Below are 19906 nucleotides of genomic sequence, written 5' to 3' on the forward strand. Positions count from 1 at the left end.
AAACACACCATTAAAGCAGGCTTTTTAGGCCGTTCAAAACATTCACAGTACACCTTCAGAACCAGCTGGGTGCAGTTTTCTACCTCCCTCCTTCTTCTTAGATTGGAGCAAAATCCAAATCTTGTGATTTTTCTGATAAAAAATGAGTCCCATTCTCCTTGTTTTCTGTGCTTGTTTGTAGGGCTGCAAAATTTGTGATTATATATTAATATAACTATAAACAAATAAATAAATATAAAATGTATTATTATTATTATATATAAGTAGCCATTGTAATATTTCCTCGAAAAAAATAAAAAAAATGCATTTAAGTAAAATATATAATAACTGTATTACAAAAAGTAAAATTACAATACTAATATTATTTATGACTTAATATGCTGTGCGCTTGTTTGTAGGGCTGCACACACTGGCCCTAGATTTTGTAGATTATATATCAGTATGGCTATAAAAAAGATTAATAATAATAGTTATTATTGTTATTACTACTACTACTACATAGTAAATAAAATCTTAAACAAAATAAGAACTATTGCAATTGCAATATTTCACTGTAAAAAAAGAGTATTGAAGAAAATGAAGTAATAATAATTATTATAGAATGTATTATTATTATTAATATTACTACTACTAAAAATATTATTACTACAAACGCTATAAAATACTACTATTGGCATTTTAAAAAAATGATATAATAGCAATAATAATAATTTTAATAATTTTATTTTATAGTACAACTGTAAAATTACAATATTACTACTTGACTTAATATATTTTCTACTCTTTTCTTCTTCTTGTTAGTATTGCTAAATAAATATGAAATAATATAAGAAATATCACTATTAAAAATGAAAACACTTGAGTATTTAAGCAAAATAGAGTTAAACAAAGGTCTGCATCATGATCAGTAAGGAGGTATTAAAATGAATTCCCATGAGCTTGTTCTGCTGCGTGATAATACCCGCCGTTTCCATCAGATCATATAAGAAGACGCCATTTCCCGCATTGGGACGACGCTTGGAGTTGAGTTTGATGAAGGTGATGATGATGATGATGAAGGTGGAAGCTGACGGTGGAGTAAAGCCTGGGACTGGGACATGGTGGGCAAAGAACCTAATTCTGGGAAAGGTGATTGTTTAACTATTCCTTAAATCATCTTAAATATAATTTTAACTAGCTCATGCACTCCAGTAATGAATTGTCATGTTTCCATGCATGCATTTTTATGTGAAATTTGGGATATTGCATTTAAAAAAAATGCTAAGATGTGCATAAAATCTTAAGGTTTTTTGCAGTATAAACATCAACAAAAAATATGATGGAACCAATTGTTTCATCCATGCATCTTTGACATATGCGAAATTAGGCATATTGCATGCAAAAAAAAAAAACACTGGGTGGATGTGCATAAATATACATTTGCATTAAAAAAATTAGTGCACGACTGAGGCAGATCATTTTTTGTGCATAAAACATCAAACACAACATTATAGTTAACTATGTTTCCATCCATGCATCTTTGAATACATACGGCGAATTTGGGATATTGTACATTAAAAAAACACCAAGATGCACATCAGATCTTTAAGAGATGATAAAATGGGTATAACCATAAATGCAAAACACACTTTTCTGAAACACTTTGATCATTGTGTTTGTAACTTAACGCTTAAGACATTATTTCCTTAAAAAATATATTTTTAACTCACCCCTCATGCTGCTTTGAATCCAGCATGGTTGTTTCTTCTGTGGAAAAACAAAGCAGCCGCCTAGCACGAGGGACAGGATGATGATGGCAGCACTGTATTGATTGTGTGTTTGTGGGTTGTACAGGTGGAGATCCTCTGTCATGTTCGGTACAGATCTCCTCCGCTGCAGGGCTGGTTTCTGTTTGCTGCCGCTGGGAAACACGGAGGACGGATGCCAGGTGCGTGTGTGTGTGTGTGTGTGTGTGTGTGTGTGTGTGTGTGTGTGTGTGTGTGTTATAATCACACATCCATTAGTCACGCTTGTGTGTGTGATGTATAATTTAATTTAATGACAAGCTGCTTACATCACATTAGGCTACGGGCGGAATTGACGAGTATCAGAAATTAACTTGGCATTAAAGGGCAACATTTGTATTACTTCAACTAACTAGCTTAAACCAGTACATTCAAGCAGTAAAATTAAATCTGTTTTTAAAAATTTGTATATAAATAATATGTTTAATATATAATGTATAATATATAATGATAATAATGTGTAAAATGCAAATCTGAGGCAACTTGCGCTGATCTGAATGTAATTTGGCAAATTGATACTCTTTCATTCATTTTAATATATATATATATATATATATATATATATATATATATATATATATATATATATATATATATAATGTTAATAATAATCTTTAAATCTTTAATAGAAGTGTTTTATTTTATTTTAAAATTTATTTATAATTTTAAATGTTTTAATTTCTTAATGAATTACACTGCAAAAAATAAATAAAATATATATATATATATATATCTTTTAAAAAATAATTTTACTTCCTGGTATTTTGTCTTGTTTTCCAGTTTAAATATTTAAATATTCTTAAATCAAGATACATTTATTTGAGATGCAAAGCGCTAAAAAACTTTACTGGAAACATTTATCAAAAAATTAAGTGAGTTTAATCCCAAAAACAAGAAAAAAAAAGTGCATGGGTAAGAAAAAAATCTTATTTTCCCTTTGAATTATTTGTATTTTTCTGACCCTAGTAGCAGATTTTTTTTTTTTCAGTGTCAGTAAACAAGGCTTAATTTCTTATCTCATGTAAATGTATCTTGATAAGAGAGGTTTGATATTTTATTAAAAAATGGCATGTTTTGCAGCATGTAAGCAATTTCTCAAGACAAGTTTGTGTTTGTGTTTAAACCCCCTGGTTTGTCTCCTGGTTTGTCTGAAGGGATTTTTAATTATGCAAACCCAAAAATGTCAGTTCTAAATTGGGCTGGAAGAATAAAACCCCAAAGAGTGAAAGCGCTATTATGAAGCACACAGACCCCTGGACCGCCTCTCATGTTTTCAGCGTGAGCTGGGTGCTCTGGGGCCTGAAGGGTGCGTTACCGAGGACAGGGTTCTTCCCGTTGTGTGCATCAGCCTCGATCAAGCTTCGTGGAGGCCGCCCTCTCGGTCAAAGGTGCATCACACACACAGACTATTTCTGTCAGTGCATGACATTAACTCTACGTTCAGTTCTGCTTCTGGTGCTTCAGCTATTCCATTAACAGATGACACCCAAACCAAAAATACTGGCCCTGAACCACTGACGATGAACCACAGTGATTCACGTTTTTCAAATTTAGCTCCAAAAACCCAAATGGTTCCTCTTCTTCTATCTGTCAGACAAGGTTTTGCTGCATTCAGTTTAATTAAGAATGTCAGTTACGTTCCCGAACTTGAACAGAATTCAAGGCGGCAAACAAAATGCAGAATCTTAATTTGAATTTAATTTGAAATAGCTTTTAGTGGAGTTTAATAATACATTTCGATAAATGTTCCCCTGTAGACTAGCGATTCAGCATCATTACCCAGTCTTCAGAGTCACATGATCTTCAGAAATCATTCTAATATGCTGATTTATTATCAGTGTTCAAACTGTTCTTGCCGCTCAATATTTTTGGAACCTGGATACTTTTTTCAGGATTCTTTGATGAATAAAATTTAAAAAAAAGAGCATTTATTTAAAAAGAATTTTTTTCTAACAATATACACTGCCGCTCAAAAGTATGGGATCAGTACAATTTTTTTTCTTTCTTTTTTTTTTTAAAGAAATTAAAAGTTTTATTCAGCAGGATGTTAAATTGATAAGGTGGAGAAAATTTTATATTTTGAATAAAGTTTCTTTTCTTTTTATTTCAAAGAACTTAAACATATTTTCCAAAAAACATTAATAATTTAAAATAAATCAGCTATTGAACGATTTTGAAGGATCATGAAACACCCAGTGAGTCTTCTTTTAATGTGTTATGTGTGTGTGTTTTTGCAGGTTTTGAAAAATGGTTAAAATCGGGCCTTGGAGTGGACCCGGACCCAAAGAGGTTCGGGGTTTGAGTTTCGTTTGGCTCGGGGTGCACAGAGGCTCAGAGAAGCCCCCTCACTGTCCGTCATCGAGGCCGGTGAGGACCTGACCCAAACCTTTTCCCCAAAAAATGACGTAGTAAAAATATTATTTGTTCTGTAACAGGCTGCTTTTTTTCCCTTTTTGAAAAAGGCTTTGGATAAAAAAGGGGCGTAAAAAGTTATATTTTTTCCCCCTGTGGCTCAGGGGTAAAAACATTGCTTAGCAGCGAAAAGGTTGGGGGTTTTGATTCCCGGGGAAAACACATGGGGAAAAAAATATAGCCTGAATGCACTGTAAGTGGTTTTGGATAAAAGTGTCTGCTAAATGAAAAAAGTAAATGTTATGTTTTCAGCTTTTTTGTCAGTCTGTCAAAATCGTGAAGTGTTGTGGTTACAGTGTTTTGGGCTCCCGTGATTTTTCCCGGGCCCCTCTGATCCTTTCACCAGAATCACTAAAAAAAATAAAGCGGGGAGACAGGTGAATCCTCACCCGTCTCCATCCATACTGTTACCCAGGGGGACTCCAGGCTACAAAAAAGACAAAACACATCTTTTAAAGCAGGCTTTTGCATTTTCAAAAATTCACAGTACCGCCAGAACCAGCCTTTGGGGGGTTTTCACTTCCCTCCTTCTTTTTAATTGGGGGAACCCAAAACCCAAATTTTGTGTTTTTTCTGAAAAAAATCCCATTCCCTTTTTTTCTGGGCTTTTTTAGGGTGCAAAAATTTGGGTGATTAAAATTTTAAATTAAAAATTTATAAAACAATAATAAAAATAATTTTATTATTTTTATTATATAAAAGAAATATTGAAATTTTAACTAAAAAATTTTTTAAAAAAATTGCATTTAAGAAAAATATAAAATAATCGTATTTTTACAGTTTTAAAATTACAATATAATATTTTTTACTTAAATGCGGGGCCCTTGTTTGAGGGTGCAAAATTTTGGCCCCAAAATTTTGGTGATTAATTTTTTATCAAGTATTAAAAAAAGATTAAAAATAATATTATTATTTTTTTACTACTCCTACTACTACATGGGAAATAAAAATTTTAAAACCCAAAATAAAAAAAACCTTTTTCCAATTGAATATTTCACTGTAAAAAAGGTTTTGAAAAAAAAAATGAAGAAATAATAATAAAATAATTTTTTTTAGGTAAACTGTAGGATTCCAGGGATTTATTATTTTTTCTTGGGGCTTTTTTGTATGGCTCACAATTTGGCCCAAAATTTTTTGTGATAAATAAAAATAATAAAAATTTTTTAATAATTTTATTTTATAGTACAACAAAATTACAATATTAATATTCTGATTAATTATTTTCTACTCTTTCTTCTTTTTTGGGTTAGTATTGCTAAATAAATATGAAATAATATAAAAAATTCCCTTTTTAAAATGAAAACACTTGAGTATTTAAGCAAAAAAAGAGTTAAAAAAAAAGTTCTTCCCTCAGATCATATGCTTTTAAAATAAATTTCCCTCATGGGGTTTTTCTGCTGTAAGTGTGATAATACCGGCTGTTTAAACGACAAAAGAAAAGGCGTTTCCCCCCAAATTGGGGGCGGGGCGCTGGATTTGATTTTGGGATAAAGGGTGATGATGATGATGATGGAGGGGGGGGGAAAAGGGGGCGGTGGAGGTCGGGGGAAGGGACATGGTGGGCAAAAACGATTTCCTTTGGGAAAGGTGATTGTTTAACTTTTTTAAATCATTTTAAATAAGTATCATTTTAAAAAAATAGCTCTTTGCCTCCAGTAATGAATTGTCACTATGTTTCCAGCATGTTTTTTTAGTAAAATTTTTGGGTATTGCTTTAAAAAAAAAAGGCTTAAGATGTGCAAAAAATTTTAAAGGTTTTTGTGCTAAACATCAAACAAAATATGAGGGAAACCCAAATTGTCTCCATCCATGCATTTTTGGAAACCTACTTAAAAAATTAGGATATTCATGCAAAAAAAAAAAAACACTGGGTGGATGTGAATAAAATATATTTTGCAAAAAAAAAAAATTTAAATTCCGACTGGGGGCCAGATCTTTTTTTGTGCATAAAAAACCCAAACAAAACCCTTATGGAAGAAATCTATGTTTCCATCCATGCATCTTTTTACATATGCAAAATTTGGGGAAAATGGCATTAAAAAAAACCCCAAAGATGCACACCCGATCTTAAGATGAATTAAAAAATGGGTATAAACAAAAATGAAAAACACATTTTTTCTAAAAACACTTTGATAATTGTTTTTTTGTAACGAACTTTTTAAAAACATTTTTTCCTTAAAAAAAAATTTTTAAACCCCTGTTGCTTGAACCCAGTATGTGGTTGTTTTTCTGTGGAAAACAAAGCAGCGTCTACATGAGGACAGGATGATGGTGGGGGGGCAGAACTGTTTTGGATTGTGTGTTTTTGGGGGTTTGGGCCGGGTGGAATCCCTCTGTCATGTCTGCACAGATTCCTGGGTGCGGGGGCTGGTTTGTTTGCTGCCGCGGGGGAAACACAAGGGGAGGACGAAAGGTGTGTGGTGTGTGTTGTGTGTGTGTGGTGTGTTGTGTGTGTGTGTGTTATTAAAGTCACCCCATTGTACGCTGGGTGTTGGATGGTAATTTTTTTTAATGACAAGCTGCTTTCACATCACATTAGTAAAGGGGTTGGGGGAGTCAGAAATTAATTTTCCCTAAAGGGCAACATTTGTTTACTTCAATCAATCAGCTTAAACTTTTATAAAACAGCAATCTTTTTTAATATTTTTATATAAAAAAAGGTTTAATAATAATTTTAAAATTTAATAATTTTACACAATGTGAAAAAATGCAAATCGGGGCCCAACTGGTGATCTGAAGGTTGGGGGCCCAAATTGTTACTTTTCTTTCATTTTAATATATAAAATATATATATATATATATATTTATTTTAAATAAAAATTTTTTTAAATTTTTAATAAAGGTTTTATTTTTTTTTTAAAATTTTATTTAAAATTTTTAAATGTTTTAATTTAATAAAATTACACTGAAAAAAAAAAAGAATATATATCTTTTTAAAAAAAAATTTTAAACTTCCTCGGGTATTTTTTGTCTTGTTTTCCAGTAAAAATTTACCCTAAAATTTTAAAAATAAAGAAAAATTTTCCCCGGATGTAAAGCACTAAAAATTTTACTGAAATTTAAAAAATTGAGTGAGTTTAATCCCAAAAAAAAAAAAAAAAAAAGTGCATGGGGTAAGAAAAATAAATCTTATTTTCCCTTGAATTATTTGTATTTTTTCGCCCCCAGTAGCTTTTTTTTTTTTTTTTTTTTTCAGTGCCCAGAAAACCCGGGCCCTTAATTTTTTATCTCTTAAAAATGTATTTTGATAAAAGGGAAAAAGGTTTTGAAAATTTTTATTAGAAAATGGATGTTTTTGCAGCATGTAAGCAAATTTCTCAAGAAAAATTTTTGTTTTTGTGTTTAAAACCTGGTTTGTCTCTGGTTTGTCTGAAGGGATTTGTAATTATGCAAACCCAAAAAGTCGTTTTAAATTGGGGGGGAAGAATTTAAACCAAAGAGTGGCGCTATTTTGAAGCACACAGGCGGGGTGGCCCCTTTATTTTTTCTCGCTTGAGCTGGGTGCTCTCTCTGGAAAAGGGGCGTTTGGCCGGGGAAAAGGGGTTTTTCCGTCTGTGGGGCCCTTCCCGCCTCTGATCAAGCTGGGGTAAGGGGCCCTTTATCCGCCTCAAAGGGGGGCAAACACACAAAACAGGGGCCCATTTCCCGTCATGCAACCCTTAAACTCACGTTCAGTTCTGCTTCTGGGGGTTCAGTATTGTCCCTTAACAGATGACAACCCCCAACCCCCAAAAAAACTGGCCCTGAAAACCCCTGGATGAAAACCAAAAGTGATTCCGTTTTCAAAATTTTGTCCAAACCCTGGTTTTCCCCTTTTCATCTGTCAGAAAGGTTTTTGCTACATTTAAATTCCAATTGGAAAAGTCCGTTCGTTCCTGAAAATTTAACAGAATTCCAATTTTGCGGCAAACAAAAAGCAGAATCTTAATTTGGGAAATTTTAAATTTGGGCATAGCGCTTTAGTGGAGTTTAATAATACATTTGTTTAAAAAAGTTCTCATGTAGCTAGCTGTATTTTTTGATCATTTCTCCAGTCTTCAGTTTTCACATGATCTTCAGAAATATTCAAAATGCTGATTTATTTCAGTGTTCAAAAGGGCTGCCGCTCAATTTTTTTTTTGGGAAACCCGTGTACTTTTTCAGGATTTTTTTATGAATAAAATTTAAAAAGAAGAGCATTTTTTTTAAAAAAAGAAATTTTTTTTAACAATATACACGCCCTTCAAAAATTTGGGATCATTAATTTTTATTCTTTCTTTTTTTTAAAGAAAATTTAAACTTTTTTTTGTAAGGTTTTTTAAAATTTATAAGGTGATAGAAAAAGATTTATATTTTGAATAACCGCTTTCTTTTTAGGATCCCCTGACACTTTATACCGGGGTAATGATGATGGAAATTCAGCTTTGCACACAGAAATAAATTTTATTTTAAAGGATATTAAAAAAAGAAACCATTATTTTATATTGTAAAAACATTTTTCAAAATTATTGTTTTTTCTTTTTTTGATCAAATAAATGCAGCCTTTTATGAGCAGAAGGGGACTTTTTTAACCCCTTAACTGGGCACTCACATTTTTTAAAAATGACTTAAAAAAAATTTTCAAGTTTTCCCCTGACCCAAACTTTTTTAAAGGCGTTTTTAAGCCTTTTTATTTTTTTCATTTTGAAAGGTATTTTGGCCCGGGTTAAAAAAAGGGGTTTTTTGGGAGTTGAACGGTGGGGGTGAATTTTGTTCTTGTCCCCCAATCCCGTTTGGGTTTTCTTGTGAATTGTTCCCGTGTGTCAGGTGGGCCCAGCCCGCGGGTGCCCCTGCTGGAGGAGGTGGTTTTTTTGGCGGGGGGCAGGGGAAGGGTGGCCATGGTGGTCAAGATTATCTTGGGGCAGGTCTGGTGTTTCCATTCCTTTGGGCTACCTCAACACCAAAAAGGTCCCCCGCACCCCGTACGGTGTGTGTGTGTGTGGGTGTGTGTTTGTGGTGTGTGTGTGGTTTTGTGTGTGTGTGTGGTGATCAGGCATCTTCTGTGTGTAATGAGGGAGTTCAGTCCATTTTAAATTTTCCCAACCCGTCCCCCCCGCGGGAAATGGGTCTGAACTTTCCTTCCTTAAGGTGTTTGTGGGGTTTGGTTTTTTACACCGGGGGGTTTTTTTGCGCCCCGGGCAAAACAGTGTGGTTTCCCTAGCAATCCACAGGAAGCAGCCCTTTTAAAAGGGAAAAAAAACAATATAAGGGGAATGTTTATCAGGGCGGGAAGATTTAAAGGGCCGGGCCCAAAACAGAAAAAAGTTTTTTAAACGTCGTATCTGTCCCGATCAACCATAGGGATCAGGATTGCAACAAAACCCGAAAATATTAAATTTAATTACAATTTTTAGTAGTAGTTTTTTTTAAAAACCCAAAACACCACTGCGGTCAATAAGTTAAAATTTTTCTAATAGAGAATCACAATATTTCCAGTTTATTTTTAAAACAGTATATCAAGACAGTTGTTTTGGATTACCCAAGGGTTTTTGAAATTTAAAATTAAAATTTGGGTTGGGTTTTAATTTTTGCACCAATTCCCTTTCATTTCCCTTATCCCCTCCCTTTAAAACTGAAATATACGGGCAAAAAAGACAAAAAAAAATTAAACTTACATTTTTTTTTACTATGTATGTTTTTTTGTGAAATTTTTTTTTTCAGATTTAAGGGATTTTTTTTGGGGGGGGGGTTAACATAAACGCATGTTTAGGGGGAAAAAACAAAAAACAAGTTTTCTGAGAAAAAAAAATAAATTTCAACTCCAAATTATAAATTATAGAAATAAAAAAATTAAAAAAAAATAAGAAAGAGAGAATATACTACTTAAATATTTAAAAAATAATAATAATACTACTAATTTAAAAAAACATAATTTATTTTAATTATATTAAATTTAAAAAATAGTAATATTTATTATTTAAAAAAAAACATTTCAAAAATAAAATATAAAAAGAAAATAAGAACTACGACTAGGTCTGCAAAAAAAATAATAAAAATTTTTTTTTTATTTTATTAATAAAAAACAAAAATTTCTAAATAAAAATAAATAAAAAAAGTTAATTTTAAAAAAATGCATTTTTATAAAAAAAACATTTAGGAGAAAAAAGTGTCATAATTTCATATAATGTTATACAATCATACAATTTTTTAATTATAGCTGTAAATTTACGTACAGTTTTTTATAGCAGTCCTAATTTCTACAGTTTTTACATGTTAAACCATCAAACGTTTATTTGATGTGAAATATATGCACGGATGACAGACGAAGGCAGATTCCGGGTTTGTTTTTTTTTTTTTTGTGTTCTGTTTTCCCCAACAGCGGGATCAAACACACTCTTCCGGTCCAACTCGCTGGCCTCCAAAGCTATGGAGCAGTTCATGAAGGTGTGTGCAGATCTTGTCTGAGACATGAGTTTGTGTTTCCGGTGGTGACTGTAGTCAGAAGCTCTGGTGTTTCTCAGGCCGTCGGGATGCTGTATCTCCCACGAGGTTCTGAAGCCCATAAATAAACCCGCATCTTTGAGGAAAGGAAATACGTCGAGTTGGATCCATGCAAGATAGACCTCAGCTGCTCCAGGTGTGTAGAAACAAAACAGTAGTTCATTCATGCAGTTTATTAGTTGAAACAGCCATGATGGGGAAAAATAACTGTGCTGCCAGGCAACAGCAGTGAACTCCCCAAACTTGGGCTTTTAGACCCATGTACAGCCTGAAAATTTATTGTAGCATGTAAACTTCTATTTATTATATTCTTTTTTTTTTTATTTATTTTTTTTTTAAATAATTTCTATTTTATGCATTATTTATGCATGTAAAAATCATATTTTTATTACAATGTAATTTTTTTTATTTTTATATAGTTTTAATTTCAGTCATTTATGCATGCATTTATTTGGAAAAATCCTAATTCTTATAACATTCCATATTATTTACATTGGTTATTTTCATTATGCATGCATTCATGTTGGAAAAATCTTTTTTTTTTATTATTATATTCTATATTGTTTATTTTACATTTATTTTATATAAATTTTCATTTCAATCATTTCGGTATGCACTCATGTTAGAAAAATAAATAATTAAAAAAAAATAATTAAGTTTTTTATATACATACATAGTGTATAATTTGACATTTGAATCACTTTTTTATGCAATGTATCTAACAAAATAATTATGTTTGCATCAAATATAAAACATGAAAAAATGATTGATCCTCTTTCCTTTTTCTATAAACTCTGGGTTCAGGCATATTGGCAGTATAGTAGGACCGGGGGGCCTTTTGAAACGACTGTGACGTCACATGAAGTGATATGACTGGCGCTCTCATCGGCGGCGTATCTCGTTTAAAGGGCTATGGCGTCGAGCTGAGGTCGAGAGCAGCGGGGCCTCCTGCATACGTATCTGAGCAGCATCAGGAGACCATCGTCAGCTCTGTCTCCCTGGGTCCCTCCTTTGATGAGATTCGTCTTCAAACAGCTTCCGTAAACGCGTGGAGAACAGTTTCCAGAACCTGAGAAAGCGGTGAGGACCTGTGATGATGATGATGATGATGAGGGGGTGGTGGTTTTTACTCATGGTGTTTGTCTCGTAGGATTGAAGTATTTGGCCATCAGCGGCTCTCTTCTTCCTGACGATCGATCTGTTTTTGTCTCCTGCGGTGTTCTGAACAGCCCAACGGGGGACTCTTCCATCTGAGGAGAAAGTGCACGCAACACCAGGAACAGCAGAACGCTGTGCTGCTCATCTAAGTACACGATTGCACCATTCACAGATCGTTAATTAAAGATGTGCAATATCCCAAGACAGACAATACCCTCCCATTGCAATGCACATTACAACTTGAAAGGCCCTCTATAGGGTTAAGTGGGCTTTATGTCGTGTATAGATATGTCATGCATTGCCCCATTTTGGAAAAATCATAAATCCTATCGGCTATTATTTATTCTTTGATTTGTAGTGTTGTTATCTTGTTTATACAATTTTTACTGTTTAGGGTCATTTTATTTGCAGCACGGGCATAAAACAATCTTTATTATAATGACTATCTATATGGCAAATTTATTTTCATTTTTTTTTAATGGAATTTTCATTTCGGTCAATTATGCATGCATTCATGTCAGAAAAAAAATATTTATTATAATATTCTTAATTGTTTATTTTCATTATTTTTATTAGAATTTTAATTTCGGTCAATTATGCATGCAATACTGTAAAAAAAAAAATCATGTTTAGTATTATATCTGTAGTTTTATTATTTATTTATTTTTTTAATAATTTTTCATTTCCGTGACTTATTTATGCTTGCCATTTATTTTGGAAAAATCTTTATTTTTTATTATGTTTCTATATTGTTTATTTTTTCTATTAATTTTATATAATTCAGTAACATATTATTTTATATCATTTCATTTAAATTATTTTATGCATGCATTCATGTTGGAAAAAATATGATTTTAATTGTATTATATCTATATATATATATTACTATATATATATATATATATATATATTATTCATTTTCTGTCACTTATTTATGCATGCATGTTATTTGGGAAAATCATAATTTATTATAGGTTTTATATTGTTTATTTTTTCTATTCATTTTATATAATTTTCATTTCAGCAATTTATTTTATATAATTTCATTTTATGCATTTATTCTTATGTTGGAAAATCTTAGCGTATTATTATATTCTTTTATTCCTCATTTAACATTTATATTATTATCATTTCAATCATCTATACACACATTTTTGTTGAAAAAAAATCATATTGTTTATTTATCTTTTGATTACTATTTTATTTACAATTTTTATATTCAGTCATTATCTCTTAGGCATTCATTCATGCAATCATAATTTTTTATCAAATTTTTTACTTATAAAAAATTAATGCATTTATCAGTGCATTTTGTAGAATGTTCAAGGGATTAGTTTAGGAATCGATATTGTCATAGTTTGCATTTAAATAAAGGATGGTTGTTGTAAATTTGAAATGCGGAAACCTGACGAAACTTCAAATGCACTTTAACAACACAAGAGGAACTGACCCGTATACTGTCACTGCACTAGCCGTCATAGCTTCACAGAATGTCGGGTTACTATCTGCACCACGATCAAATATGAAGCGCCAGGATGTTCCTCTGCAGGCTCTGCAGAGTGTTGGAATCTGGGCCTTCAGCTGGGTCATGGGAAGGAGCAGTGGATGACCCCTCTGCATCCCAGCATCCTTTGCAGCGTGGTGTCCGTCAAAGATTTCCTGGACAAACTCATAGACATCGATCACGACAACGGTGAGTCGCCATGACGACTGGCCACAAATATCACGCAACTTATTACCATGAACGACAGATCGAGAGAGGACAATAAAGTATAGGGTTGTTTTCATCATGAACTAAAAAACCATAAAAGCATTTTTCATAACACGAAATACAATAAATCATATACAGCGGGTAAATAAGAATTATGAGCATGAATGTGCGTATTGAATATGCGGGTCTGTTTATGGTGCATATAACAAAACTGTGTACATTTTTACAAGTTGATCCACAAAAATAATGCAAAAGGTGAATAATTAAGAGCAGGTGTGTGTGTGAAAGGTTTGACTGAGAGATCACATAGTCATATCTACTGTGACACCACGCTCAACAACGTTCTGTCGAACACTGCTTTAATATTTAATGGCATGTGTGAATACATTACACACAGAGTCTGATATCAGTCACGCCTGCAGCTCTCACAACTCCACGACATCTGTGTTTGATCTGTTAAACATCTGCACAAGAGCGTCCAGACTCTGAAGCTTTACAGAAGTCTGTTTTGACTGTAATCCGCTGTGTTGCCTGACTGACTGTAGTCCAGAGCGCCAACCTGCTGTCCTCTCCTCCTGCAGCGCTGCACTCAACGCACTCTATCTGAGATTAACAAGTAGTAGACTGACATGGATGGATTTGAGATAGAAATGATTACTGTAATAATCTAGTTTTATATTCTATAGTTGTTTGTTTTTTTTTTTATTATGTAATTTTCATTTCAATCATTTTTTGCATGCATTCATTTTGAAATTTTTTTATTTTTTTTATTATATTCTATATTGTGTTGTTTATTTTTTATTATTATTTTAATTTTGCCATTTCAAAATCATCATTTTTGCATGCATATCATTTTTGGAAAAATGTCCATTTTTATTATATACTATATTGTTTAACTTATTTTATTGTTTTCATTTAAATATGTTATGCATGCATTCACAACCCTTGGAAAAATCATAATTACTTTACATTCTATATTGTTATATTTATTTTTTATAATATTTTCATTTCAATCATTTATGCATGCATTCGTGTTAGAAAAAAATCTTGTTTATTTTAATATTTATTTTATATAATTTTTTCATTTCAACCATTTTATGCATGCATGAATTCACATTGGAAAAAATCATATATATTTTTTTAAATATTCTTTAATTGTTTATTTTATACCAATTATCTATGCATTTATGCATGCTTGCATGTTGTAAAAGTTATATTTTTTATTATATTCTATATTGTTTATTTTACTTTATGCATGCATTTATGTTGAAAAAAAAATCATAATTAAAACCTAAACCACATGGATTTTTATATATAAATGATTTCTGTAATCTAGTTTTGCCATTTTTGTTTCTCCGGTTCTTTCAATTATATTTCTTTTTATGTTTTTTTTATATATATTTTTAATTTAAAACATTCATGCTTGCCTATATGTTTTTTATTTATTTTTATCTTTATCTGTATATAATTTTTCATTTCAATTATCAAAAATTGTTTTGGAAAATTATACATTTTTGTTATATTCTATATTATATGCAGTATTTAGTTTTTAAAATTTTTTTCAATATTTTATGCATTCATTCACTTAGGGAAAATAATCATTAATTCAAAACTAAAGCACATGTATTTAAGGTTTTAATGATTACAGTAATCATCTGGTCTCTGGTTTGGTCTCTCTGCAGTGTGTGAAGCTCCCCAGCGTGCCGTGTTTTTGCCCGTCAGTCATCGTGAAGGAAGGGTTTTCTGCAGAAATACAAAGCTAAAGGACCTCACTGCTCACACGCTTTGCTTTTAAGAAACTATATTTCTGGCTGAGTTCAGAGTCGCTGTCGTATGCCAAGAGCCCCAGCCTTGCAGCGTCCAACCACACTTTCCTTCCCTCTGTGTGTGTGTGTGTGTGTGTGTGTGTTTTGTGTGTGTGTGTGGGTGTCTTTTATGAATGGAGTGTCATGAGCTGTAGGTTCATCTCTTAGCTTTTGATGTTGGGAAAATGCTGAAGTGAGATGCAAGTGTGTGTGTGTGTGGAGTTCACAGACACATTCAGACTTTAGCGTGTATGTGTGTGTGTGTGTGTGTGTGTGTGTGTGTGTGTGGACTACTATGTGTGTGTGTGGTGTGTGTGTGTGTGTGGTGTAGGTACGCTCCTATATTTCCATAGCGAGTGTGTGTGCGGTGGAGCGTGTGGATGAACATGCCTTTCAGCTCCAGAACGTCATGCAGGTCATTACACAGGACACAGATGGAGAACTACACACCACATACCTGCAGTGCAAGGTGACACGAAACACACACACAGTATACAGTATCCGATCACACACACATACAGTATCACATCGCCTGATAATCTCAGACAGAACGCTCCAAGCATCACAGTAACCACTAACAACTATACTGACTCGAGGAAGATCCTCCTTACGAACAGTCAACATTTACTGCTCTACTGAGTTCAGCGTTTACACAGTGATAATGCATCATCCAATCCAGTGCACTGAGTAATTTACCTGCTATTGCATGAAATATTCTGTTAATTGTATGCATTTTGTAGTAATAACTGGAATATAATATTAAACGTAAAATGATTTTACATCAGTAAAATATGTGTTGAGATTTAGTAATGGTGGAGACTTTATATATCTCTTCTGCTCACCGAGGCTGCATTTATTTGATCAAAAATACAGTAAAAATGTGAAATATTATTAGAAATTAAAATAGCTGTTTTCTATGTGAATGTCTGTTAAACTGTAATTTATTTCTGTGATGTGCAGCTGTATTTTCAGCATCATTACTCCAGTCTTCAGTGTCACATGATCTTCAGAAATCATTCTAATACGATGATTAGATGCTCGAGAAACATTTCTGATTATAATCAATGTTGAAAACAGTTGTGCTGCTTCATCATTTTTGTGGAAAATGTGATACATCACGATTCAGTCTGTAGTAAGATTTAAAATAATAATACTTTTATTCAACAAGGTTGCATTAAATTGTTTTACGTGACAGTAAAGATAGGCTATACTTATTACAAATTGTTATTTTTATATATAAAAATGCTGTTCTTTAACTTTGTATTCAACAAATAATACTGAAAAAGTTCAAGAGTCACAGTTTCCACAAAATATTAAAAAATATATAAAGAAACAAAAACAGTTTTAAGTATTGATAATAATGAGAACCATTATTATCAAAAAAAAATTTAAGCAGCAAATCAGCATCGTTAACGTTAATGTTTCTGTGTAAACTGTGGCAAATAATCTAAATGGCATTAAAATCTGAGAAATTCGAAAAGGCCAGTAATAGTTTGCATCACTGAACATGAATGTCTGTCGTTTAATAATTTTTGTAAACAGTTGATAAATATTGCTTAACTGTCTCATCATGTTCAGCCATTTACATCTTACCTCTGCTCGCATTCTGTAAAGAGTTAATAGAAAGTTTATATATAGATTCCATTGAATTTCCCTGACATAATAATGTTTGTGTGTGTGTGTGTGTGTGTGTGTGTGTGTGTGTGTGTGTGTGTGTGTGTGTGTGTGTGTGTGTTTCAGAATGTAAATGAGCTCAATCAGTGGCTGTCGGCCATCAGGAAGGTCAGTATTTATAATGAACACATGCTGCCATCGTTTCACCCCGGAGCTCATCGAGGAAACAAATGGACCTGCTGCCTTCAGCCTGACCGCACCGGTGTGTGTGTGTGTGTGTGTGTGTGTGTGTGTGTGTGTGTGATACAGTGGGTAACAGTGACCTGATTAGATCACAGTGGACTGTTTTCAGTTACTGTGCTTTATTATTTCTCATGAAACACATTAAAATAATGCTGCATGTATTTTGTCATTGCACAGTCAAGATCAATAATACGAGATGTGATGGGGAGAGAGAGTGGAGGATGTGTTACTCACAGTCGCCTGTGTGTGTGTGTGTGTGTGTGTGTGTGTGTGTGTGTGTGTGTGTGTGTGTTTCAGCGTCAGGCTGCAGTCGGACTCATTCGGCCGTGACTCTGGGCGACTGGAGCGATCCGTTAGATCCTGATGCTGAAACACAGATCATTTATAAAGAGCTGCTGCAGGGCCGAGACAAACTCAGGTGTGTGAGCATCTTTACCTGTTCGCTGCGACTCCTGTGACGCTGAAATACTGTAAACGTCCAGCAGGTGTCGCTGCTCTATGACAGAAATCAAGGAGTACTGTCATTATTAAAACACTATTATTATTATTATTATACATTCAATGCAGTCTAAGTGACTTTGGATAAAAACATCTCCCAAATGCATATATGTAAATGTATTATATTATGCATTTATATATCATTGTACTGTTTGTTTCATATTTATTTCACATTAAAGTAATGAGAATTTGTGGATTAAATATTTTTGTTAATTAATATTAATTAATAGTATCATTATTTGTTACAAAGAAAATGCAATGCAAACTTCATTGTTTTAAAATCAGTGTTATTTTAATATTATTAATAGTATGTTGTAGTATTTAAAAATATATATATTTTAAATTAGTTTTGCATTTTTATATTTTAATTGTATTTTTAGTTAAAGTTTTAGTAATTTTGCTGCTTTTTAATTTTTTTTATTTATTTTATTTTTTATTTATTTTTTAAAGATGTCTGTATAGTTTTTATTCATTTTCATTTCCATTATCGGTATTTTAGTACTAAATTAAATGAAAATGAGAATTTTTGCATTGGCAACTATTTTTTCTATTAAACGTTAAAAATGTTATTCTATTTCAGTTAACACTTTTTATCATCATCCATCTTATTTTTCATGTTTTTAGTTTTAGTTAATGATAAAAACCTCAAATTAGGTATCATTTTCTATGTGCAAAATATTTATTTATTTATTTATTTATTTATCTATCTATCTATCACCCATATTTTGGACAATCCTCATGACATTCACCATGTTGCTACAGTTATTAATATGAATGAACCACCACCATAATCAAACAATCCCATATTAATTAAGATTTTACATTATGAACAATAACTGCAGTAACTCCATAGTTACCATGGTAAATGTCTATAGGGAAGAAATCCTCACTGTGCTTCATTTCTGACTCTGCGGATGTTTGGGACACAGGAAGCAGTACCTGGATACACAGGAAGTGGATGCAGTGGAACAGGAAGTGCCGCTGAAGGCCAGTCAGCCGTCATCAGGTCAGAAACACCTTGTGTTCATCTGTAGATCAGACGTGAGAGCCAGCACTGAGCACGTGTTAAAGCATCTCCTCTCTCTCTGTGTGTGTGTGTGTGTGTGTGTGAAGTGTCTGCACAGGGACGATCTGACCGTGCTCGAGCCCTCGTCGCTCGTCTGCTGGACGTTGTGCTGGATTTAGAGCGAGCGCATTCGTCCTTCCAGAGCCGAGATCCAGACGAGAGCCTGCGCTCATAGAGACGACCACTTCAGGAACAACAACTCACTCAGACTGACTGTAAATCAGATTATGCAATGTTTTCCAATCAGACTCCAGTTATTGATGGATGTCCGTGGAAACATTTTTACGTATTTGTACTTTGAAGTGTTTTTATTATCTTGATGCTCTGGGCGGTTTTTATGGAGGGAAGAATTACTAATTATTAAATATTAAAATAAATGTTGAAATATATAAATAAATCGTTAAATACATAATTAAATAATTAAAATACATAAATAAATATGTATTCATTTATTCATTTATTCTTCATTCATATATATATATATATATATATATATATATATACACATGTGTGTGTGTGTATAGATAGATAGATAGATAAATAGATTAATACATATTTATTCTATTTATGCATTTACTTACGTTTTTAATAATTTATTTATTTCAACATTTATTTAATGATTAATTTTGAGTAATTTGGCCCCCCATAGATTTTATTGTGGTGTTTACAAATTTTTGTTTTTTTTTTTTTTTTTTTAGTTTTACAAAATACTATAAAAATTATTGTGAAATATTTTTACAATTTAAAATAACTGCTTTATCTATGTGATGTATATTGAAAATGTAATTTATTTATGTTATGCAAAGATTAATTTTGCTCAAGAAACAATTCTGATCATTATCTATGTTGAAAATAGTTCATATTTTTTGTGAATACACTATCATGCTAAATTTGGGGTCCGTATAACTTAAAAATATTTTTAAAAAAAATAAATAAAAAATAATAAATAAATAAATGAACACCTTATGTCAGTAGGAATGCCATTAAATTGGACCAAAAGTCCAGTAAGACATTTTATGTTACACAAAGATTGTCTGTTTTTAAGAAATGCTGTTCATTTGAACGTATCTATACTAAGGTCTGTGAATCCTGAAAAATAAAATGTATCATCCCAGTTTACACAAAAAATATTGTGCGGCACACAAACTGTGTCCAC

General features: G+C 32.3%; 1 pseudogene; it reads left to right on the top strand.

The window, feature by feature from the left end:
* The first annotated feature begins 933 nt into the window (after window positions 1-933).
* LOC109081499 lies at window positions 934-19089 on the top strand (annotated as a pseudogene).
* Window positions 19090-19906: the final 817 nt, after the last annotated feature.

This window comes from Cyprinus carpio, chromosome B8 (genome assembly GCF_018340385.1).
Source record: "Cyprinus carpio isolate SPL01 chromosome B8, ASM1834038v1, whole genome shotgun sequence".
NCBI classification, from domain to species: Eukaryota; Metazoa; Chordata; class Actinopteri; order Cypriniformes; family Cyprinidae; genus Cyprinus; species Cyprinus carpio.